The sequence below is a fragment of the Cyprinus carpio genome, chromosome B8 (genome assembly GCF_018340385.1).
Source record: "Cyprinus carpio isolate SPL01 chromosome B8, ASM1834038v1, whole genome shotgun sequence".
Lineage (NCBI taxonomy): Eukaryota > Metazoa > Chordata > Actinopteri > Cypriniformes > Cyprinidae > Cyprinus > Cyprinus carpio.
The window spans coordinates 5,551,871-5,561,455 of NC_056604.1; the positions used below are offsets into that span (position 1 = coordinate 5,551,871).

Below are 9,585 nucleotides of genomic sequence, written 5' to 3' on the forward strand. Positions count from 1 at the left end.
CATTTCTCGAGGCTTGCGCACGATGTTTGTCTAATTAATTCGTCCCGCTGCGGTAAAGATGTTTCTAAAAAAAAAAAAAAAAAGCTTTTTCAATTGCACCTTGCCCCATTAAGTGACTGGCTTTATTGCATTCCTTGGATTTGTAATTGGACACAGTTTATTCTGTGTAGTCCTTTATGAGATTTTTATAAATATGTCCTATAGACCTCGGTATGTTCCAATATTCTTCACACCAGGTGAATCCTCACCAAACCTGCTGGACCAAAGACATCAAAACAAAGGAAACATATGAATAATAATATTTTTTTTATTAGAAAACGAAGCATTTTGAACATTTTCATGACCAATTTAGCATTCCATAAATTCTGTTAGTATGAAAATTTCTATACTCCTGATAGTATTTGTAATTAAAAGACCTGTTATTGTTTTCTTGACTTGCATTTGTGGCTTTACAAACTGTGAAAAAAGATGGGGGGGGGGGGAAAAAAAAAAAAAAAAAAAGCTGAAATTCTTGTATCTGCTTTACAAATAGACCGTTTGTTTTTAAAACAGTTCCCGAATGAACTGAACTCATTTATTTCTCAATCTGCTTCTCCATTTGTACAAGTACTTAATGAATGCAATGATCGAGTTTAAAAGAGAGCTTTTTAGTTTTTTATATTTTACAGTAATTAAATGCTTCCTTTTCGTATTTATTTCTAAATAATTGACTAGTGCTGAATCAACGCCTTCAGGAAGCCACAGTACAGGACCAGCCTAATTTCTTAAAAGCAGCATGGTTATAATATTACAATTCAGATAATTGATAGAGCTACTGTGTGACCTGCTGGTATTATTTCAGTGAAAATCCATCAGATGGTCAGCTGTAAATAACTTGAGATATTAAAGCAAATTCAATTGGTTTTGAGCAAATAGTCTATTTTCTGTCAATGCCTACTCAATTTTCTAAAGGCCACATTTCACAGTGATAACACCAAATTTCATATTTGTGATTGTGCAATTGTGTGGGCTTTTATTGTATCGAAGTTAAACATAAAGTTATCAAATAAAAGCGTTGGAGTTTTTGAATAGTTGAGGTATGTAGTAGTTCAAATATGAATCTTGGAGCTGTGTACGTGTACAATTTGGACCTCACCCCTCTGGGTGATTCACAAACATTAGACCAAACAAACAACATTTCCGGCTCGTCTGATTCAATCAAAAGACACAAGCACCAAACTGATTTCCTCCGCACCTTAGGGTTACATATACTGTTTATTAAATAGCTCTTTGTACCAGTAACCAAAATGTTATCGGTTTGACATTCAATTTGCTGTTATATATCTCTCTCTTGCTGAAATAATGGATTGTAAATAAAGAACTGTTTACAAACCACACCAGAGGAAATCTGCCGGATAGCGACTGTTTAATCAAAGATGAAAAACGAACTGACAGTTTAAGAACCAACTAACCCGAAAAAATCCATTTTCAAGGCCATCACGTCACACATAATAGACAATTACGACATGAGAACTTAATGTATTACTCACACCTGTGGCAACAATGAATACAATTTAGAATCTACACTGTGGCTTACAACAAAATTAAATGTTCATGTGCAACGCTCACCGTTGACAAAAACATGTCGACATAGTGTAGATGCTTTGCAGGCCATTCACGATTCATTCACAAAACAAAACTAAACGCTATCAGGATCACTGGAGGTCTATGAGTCCTGTGTTTTAGAATACATTCTGCTTGTGAAATTAAACCATCTTGAACAGCACTGGTGATTTGCAATCAGAAGTTGTTTTTACTGTAGTTCTTAGCTAAAGAGTCCTCTGAAGTTCAGATCCTGACACATGAAGTTTCCTCCTCTACGTTCTCCAAGGCCCAGTCTGTGCTCCACAATCTCCAGAGCTTCCCACTCGCTCTGAAACAACGGTAATGACTACGTGTTAGAGCATCGCAGAGCTTTATGTACATCGGAGAAGTCCGTGTGAACTTTCTGCTAAACATCCCCTTTTTTTGTGTTCTGGCAGGAGCAAGAAAGGCCATACGGGTTTACAAACAACATAGCATGAGATCTCTCTCTCCAAGTATATAAAATTATTTCCTGTTTGAGGACTGGAATTTGACTCACTGCAACCAACACTGAATCTGCATTCCTCAAGAAATATGATTGTGTCGATAGTCCTGAATTATGTGAGCTTCAAAAAACGCAAAACGGGTAAGGTTTCGCAAATATACTAAGATGATGAGGTTATGAAATTAAAACAACCACGTTTCCACATCGGCACTGCTGTTGCATGCATCATCTGTCCACTGCGGGCTGTACCGGTGCTGAATTCCCAAGAAAATTTGACTTTAACTAAATTTTCTGTTACAACACAAATAACTGCTGGCATGTTGTGTTTTTTTTTTAGATGTGCAATGTTTGTCCCAGAATATAAAGTCATACAATGACGAATGATCACATATAAATGGTTTTAATTTATGCAATGATGTTCTACTCACCTTAAATGCTTTATTAGGATCAGGATGGCATCGCCATTGCGAGGCATCCCGTCATTTTGATCCTGCATAATTCTTGATTGATCTGCAGCTGAAAATAAAACAAAACGTCTGGTTGAAATAGTGAGAGAAAAGTAATCTCAATTTCACAATTTTAATATAGCATTTTATATACGCAACTACAACAAAATAGGTTAAGTGTATATTATAGTCATTGAATGTATATAACTATTCAAATAATGCATAATATAATCAATCATAAAAAAAGTCTAAATTCAGATAACAAAAACAACCAACCATTGTCTTGTCCAAGGATGTGAGTATTGTACATGCTTCTGAGCCCAACACACATTGAGAAAATCCCCATGATGCTGAACTGAACCCTATACAAGCAACAAATTCAGATTTTATTCACGTTTTCAGCTTCTGGCAAAACAAAAAAATGCATCACATGTGAATACTGTACCAGGATGCAAGTCTAGTAGAGAGAAGCTCAAATCCTCTCTGTAGCATGGGCATTGATCTCAGCGTCAGAGGACAACGGAACTTTTAGCTGAAGGGGGAAACAAGCAGCACACAGAAAACCGGACTTTGGTAACAATTCATTTAAACTAACTCTGCAAGCTTACTTTTTTCAAATAACATTCACCTTGTAGATTTAATCAGCATAAATAGCAGCCACTACAACTTTTAGACATTTTCAAGTCATTGTATTTTTCTTTTGGTGACGCAGAGAAAAATCAAATGTAGCTGCTTTAAGAGAGAACAGAAGCCTCCATCAACAACTTGCATCAGCAGTGGACTGAACAAATGTTTATGCGGTAATCCTACTATGGTTGAGAGCCCACTTACCAACGTCTGCCTTTCAGAAAATGAGTTATGAATGTACTGGCCAAATTGTTACATCACCCCATTAGAATTCATGAGCCGGCTGTTAAGGTTTAGAATGTCTCCCTTCACATGTTCAGATGCTTCCTACACCCCTGAATTTAATCACACTTACAAATGGATTGTTTCAGAAAGAAGACCACATACACACATGGCTACACTAAGATCCTTTTTATAGTTTATAGTTTTAAGGGAGTTGCGCACCCAAAAATGAAAATTCACTGAACATTTACTCACCCTGAGGCCATCCAAGATGTAGATGAGTTTGTTTCTTCAGGGGGAACAGATTGGAAGAAATTTAGCATTAAATCACTTGCGCACCAATGGATCCTCTGCAGTGCATGGGTGCCGTCAGAATGAGAAAGTCCCCAAACAGCTGATAAAAAACATCAACAGTAACCTTCGCCAGTCCATCAATTAATGTCTTGTGAAGCGAAAAGCTGTGTGTTTGTAAGAAACAAATTCAGCATTAAGACGTTTTTAACTTTAACTCGTTGCTAAGAAAGCTAAAATAAGTTTTCTATCCATATATCACTTTCCACCATTGATCTTGGATTTTCTTCATCGGAGGATTAATGTAGATTATGGACTACAGCAATGGTTTAAAGATGAACGCGCTACATGATTGATCGGTTTCTTACAAACATGAAGCTTTTTTCCACAAGACCTGGAGTGGTCAGTGAGGACTGCTTGTAGCAGCTTATTTGTGATGTTTTTATCAGCTGTTTGAACTCTCATTCTGACGGCACCCATTCACTGCAGCGGATCCATTGGTGAGCAAGTGATGTGATGCTACAGTGTGTGGGGGGGGGTCCAAATCTGTTCCCATGAAGAAACAAAGTCCTTTACATCTTTTGCCGGTTGGTGAATACATTTTTCAGCAAAATCCTCGTTTTGGGGTGAACTATTCCTCTAATTCTGACAAATAAACAAAGCTCTTACTTGTGACAAAACCAGAAAAGGGCCCAGTTGATCCATCCTCCAATCCGAATCATTGGCCGCACACATTGGTCAGGGTCCCTTTCATCATGTCCGTCAACATGCTGGTGTCTGGGACAGGTGATGCGAAATGTTATGATGAAGCATATTTAGTCATTCCTTGTAATTTTAGGATGTTAAAGGAGCTCACTTACCGGTCATGGGGTTTTTTGGGGATCACTTTTCTTTTGACCCTATTGAAGAATCCAGTCTCAGTGGTTGTTGAAATAGTGTTTTCGCATGGCAAATGACTGAAATTGGACAGCATTTATTGATCACTGACACAAACAAGTAAGTTTATTCCATGAAAATATGCAGGGAACTGTTATTCATAAAGTAATTAATACCTGTTTGGGAAGATATTTTCCATTTTCCTTTCTCCTCAGGATGCGGCTGCGCAGCAACACCTGGCTGTGATTTTAAAATGAATTAAAACGGATAAATGTATGTGTTCACATTATAATTTGCAATGATTATGTATAAACTGCAACAGTTCCAAAGAGATTTTTATAAAGCATTCTTTCCTCAAAATGTTTCCTGAAGCTTTAAATAATTAAAATCTTAAGAAGAACTTGCCTAGGATTTAATATATTTGAAGAAATAAAACAGCTTTATTGTATTTCCATATTTTGTAATCTAATGATTATATTCGGGCAAACTTGAGAATTTAAAAAAAAGTCTTGCATTTTAAATTCCGATGGATTTTGCATAATTAATTTATACCTGTTTATTCCCTGATATCCAGAATACATATTTGCATCAAGTTATTTTCTGACCAAGACTGACATATCATTTACTCAGCAATCAAAACTTTAAATTTTTGCCAAAATAACTTTATAAAGACTGAACATTTTTAAATTTAAGTCAATCATTTTTATTTATTTTTTTAAGCTAAATGTAGTATTAATACAACTAACAAATTTGATAGACAAACTTCATTCATCATATTCTGCCAGACAGACTTTAAAAAGATAAACACAGGTATCCATTTTTTTTTTTTGGTTAATTATTATTTTTATTAAAAAATCAAGTAGTGATATAAATGAATTTTATATAGATGGCATTTTAAACATTCATTGTTTACTATTTTTTTTATAGAATTACAGTAGTCTATATGTTGTGAGTCTGATAACCGTTTATGGTTAAACACCTGTGTGTAGTCTCACCTGTCAGGACACCTGCTGTCAGATCCACTTTTTCTTCTCGTTATGAAGCAAGTTGTTGAGTTGACGTCATGCCGCAAGAACTCCGACAGATGAATGTGATGAAAGACTATGGGCAAAACGACCCACAGCGCGAATACTGGAGTCTAGCAGCAGCTCTGGACCTGCCATTTCCTACCACCAAAACTATCCTCTACACAAGTTGTAGTTAAATACTCAAATTACAACACGATGAAAAGTCAATCTATGGTAGAACTACTACTGCACTTTTATACGACAAGTAACCACCTTGCTGCATGAACAGCGCCAGATGCACATTGCACAGCTGCCTTTTGACCTTTGAACTAAAAGCGAAGTTCGATTCGTGAGTCGAATCTATTAAATGAAACCGTAAGAATCGATTCATGCACGGGGAAACTGGACTGTATCGGTCTGCGCGTTTATCGAGTCCTCACTGACCGAGTCTCTGTTGAACGTGACAGTTTTGTTTTTACAGTCTATGGTTTTTAACACATGTAAACGAATAGATATAGGGTGTGTTTTAAAAGTAAGTAGTAATGTGTGCATTTAAATAGTTTTATTACACGTTTGGAGCATATAAAAACCACGCGAGGATGTCGGGGATAACGTCATATCGTAAAAGAAACTTTTTTTAAACTTGCTCTTTAAGACGAATTGTTTAACTGAACCGATTCGCAGGAAAGAGTCGCACGTCCCATCACTACTTTGAACTGTGAGATATTTATGTTTTATTTTATTTTAACTAAACGGATTAGACTTGTCTAATTTATATATAAAAATGTATACTATTTATTTTTTTCTTTAAAAAAAAAAAGTTAGTTTAAACGCAATTTCCGGTTTCGAAAGACGTTTCCGTGTATCTTGTAAACAAGTGGAGAGCCACGTGACAGGCTGAAAGAAGGTTAGCTTCACACAGTCCGAGCATTTACTATTAAAAAAACAAATTCATTTGTCAACACTAATCTTTTTTATCGCTGCATCGATTTCTGATGCACGTTTATATTAGAAACAGACTACGATTAAAATAAAATATTGCTGTATCATAGTCGATCTGCAACCATCTTTTTTTTCTCATACCATGACTCCTGGGGCGAAGTCTTGCAGTATGAGAGACGTTTTATCAACGATAGTATTGAGACGAAAGACTTTTGCCAGTAAGTATCAAGAGCTTGAGATTCAGCCCTTTCGTGTAACACCTGCTTTACGCATGTTTACATGTTTGTAGCAATGGTAATACCATGATTTCTGTAAATATGTTCTATCGTAATACCATGTATTATTTAAAGTGCCATTGGGTTCTATATAAATACCATTTTACATGGTAATGTGTATGTTATATGTATATGTAAATCTTTCTCTCTCTCTCTCTCTCTCTCTCTCTCTATATATATATATATATATATATATATAAAGATTAAAAATAGGTGGATAAAATATTTTCTATGCACTTTACTTTCCATTGCAATAGTGTAAATTATGTTCATATGTTCATAGTTCTGCCTATAGTGTACATACACTTTCACATAGTCCATCTGTATAGTATGTTCATAGTACACCTATCTGTATATCATGCTGATAGTATTTAAAATTTAAAATCTGTAAATTATGTCCATAATAATTATCTGTATAAGTTATTGTACATATTGTAGACCTTGTATATTCTGTACTTACTGCTTATTGCACTTCTGGTTAGATGCTAACTGCATTTCGTTGCCTTGTACTTTACATGTGCAGTGACATTAAAGTTGAATCTAATCTAATCTTTTGATTTTAGTTGCATTTTGTTTTATTTTTGTTTTGATGTTAAGTTTGATTATAGTTTAATCTGATCTTATTTACACTTAAATTGCGTGTATGAGAAAATAGCACAATACCTTCAGCTGAAGAACACAATTAAAAGCATTCAGGTGTTTTATCTCTGTCCTTTTTTATTCATTTATTAATTTTTTATGTAACCTTGCCTATCTCTGACGTTTTCTTTGCTCTCATTCTGTATTGAGAGATGTGTATTATAACATGTAGCGTTTTGCTGTATTTTATTCATCTTTAGGAAACCGACAGCAAGGAACTCAAAACAGATGTTTGACCTTGGCTGCAATTTCCATGTGCAGGCTCACGTGTAAGTATTGCAAGTCTGATTTCTGTGTACTGTGCGTCAATGCCTCCGTCTTAACATTTAAAAAGGGCAAACTCATAAAGGATTCATTCCTTTTTAGACCTGATGCATCAAAAATATATGTGGCAGTTGGATATGGATTCTTTGTCGAATTCACACATACAGAGGCTTTGAAGTTCATAGAAAAGAAGACTAATCAGCTAACAGCATTTAAGATAGCATTTGTTTTATCTGCCGGGTTGTGTTTTTGATTGTTTTGAAATGTGCATGTTTGCCTATTCGTTATATATATATGCTATATATATAGTCATATATAGTGTATATATATATAATTTTTTTTTTTTTTTTACCGTGAGATGTTCAGACGTTTCATCATTATTGGAAAAATTTCAGGTATACTGAGGTCTTACCAAGATGCAGCAAAGAAAAAGCCAACATCCGCATGGTTTTGGAGGTACAAATCATTACAGTTTACTTGCTTATACTTTTTTTTAGTTCATTGTGATGCTTAAAAAAAATCTGTTTCCATAGGGTTTGAGGGAATTGCAGGTCTGAAAGATCTTCCAGAGGACAGAAGGAGAGAGGTGTGGTGTAGTACAGTACACCAATCACAGAACAGTGTATTAAATTTGGACACATGACTGTTATGTTTTGTTTCAAAGAGTGTGAACTTTATGGCAGCCAGGTCAGAGGAGCATTGCGTTTTAACACAGGTTATACTGTTGTTTTGAGAAGTTTGCTTGAATAAATACATTTTCGGTACAACTGTCAGTGTCATTGTGAATCATTTTAAATAATTATATCACTGTACACACAGTACATTAACACAATGACCTTTATAAACTTCTTCATATAAGATAGATAAGACAGTCTATATGAAAACAAATATGTAAGGGATTCTCTTTTTTAGATATGTCAAGCAACTTATTAATTGTACATTGAGATTGTATTATTAGTAAATGAAGAAAGTCATGTAATCTGTTGAAATCATTGGCGTTATCTAGATCATAAATGTTCAACCTTTCATATAAAACACAGGAATTTTTTTCACTGAAATAAGAATTCTACCATTAATTTCAGTCATTTCAAAAAGCCACAAAATTATACTATGAAGCCAATCCTTATGTATGTCTAAAATGTGAGGACAGTTTGATTCTGGAATAAAAACTTTAGCTTAGAAACTCTTATCTAATGTAATTCAAAATGTAAGCAGTAATTATATATTTGTTGAATCTACAAATGATAAGAACACAAACTATGTATAGATTACCCTGTCCACATAATCAGTTCTTCATTCTGTCTATGAGTGTGGCGTTCGATAAAATGCTTTCAATCTGTGTGCGTGCTTCTTTCAGGATTCAAGATCGCACCTTCAATGAATTACGTGGCAATTAATCGATCATTAATTGTACTTCTATTTTAGCTGTTCTGATTGATGGAGACTGTGGTTGATTTTAAGGGTTCTGCAGCGTCCATGTGACGGCTACCCTGTCACACTAGTAACAGTTGCCATGGAAACTGGATGTTGAATTGTGGCAGCACTGTAAGACTCTGCTTCCTGAAATAGATTATTTTTTCTTTGTACAAAGACTCACGCCGCATTTGGGCACAATGACACACACACACATCGTTGTAATGTGACATTGTCAGCACTGGGCTGTGAAAATTACAGATTTTTACGTTTTTTAAAATGATATATAATTCAGGATTTAAATGGAACTTTTTTGTACGTATGATTTCCAGTGCATCAAATATAAAGATGATTAATGCTTCCTGTATTATTGTATTACATGTGCAGTATGTATGCTTGACATTATTTTTTGATTATACACTATGTCAGAAGTTTTCAATCTTTTTAGATGCCACGAACCCCAAATATGATCATCCTTGTGCGACAGACCCCCATCTTAAAATGTAAACGTAGCT

At 35.0% G+C, this 9,585-nt stretch overlaps 2 pseudogenes; one reads left to right on the forward strand and one right to left on the reverse strand.

The window, feature by feature from the left end:
- Positions 1–1,791: 1,791 nt before the first annotated feature.
- On the reverse strand, positions 1,792–5,693 carry LOC122138174 (annotated as a pseudogene).
- Positions 5,694–7,396: 1,703 nt separating this feature from the next.
- Positions 7,397–9,054, forward strand: LOC122138318 (annotated as a pseudogene).
- Positions 9,055–9,585: the final 531 nt, after the last annotated feature.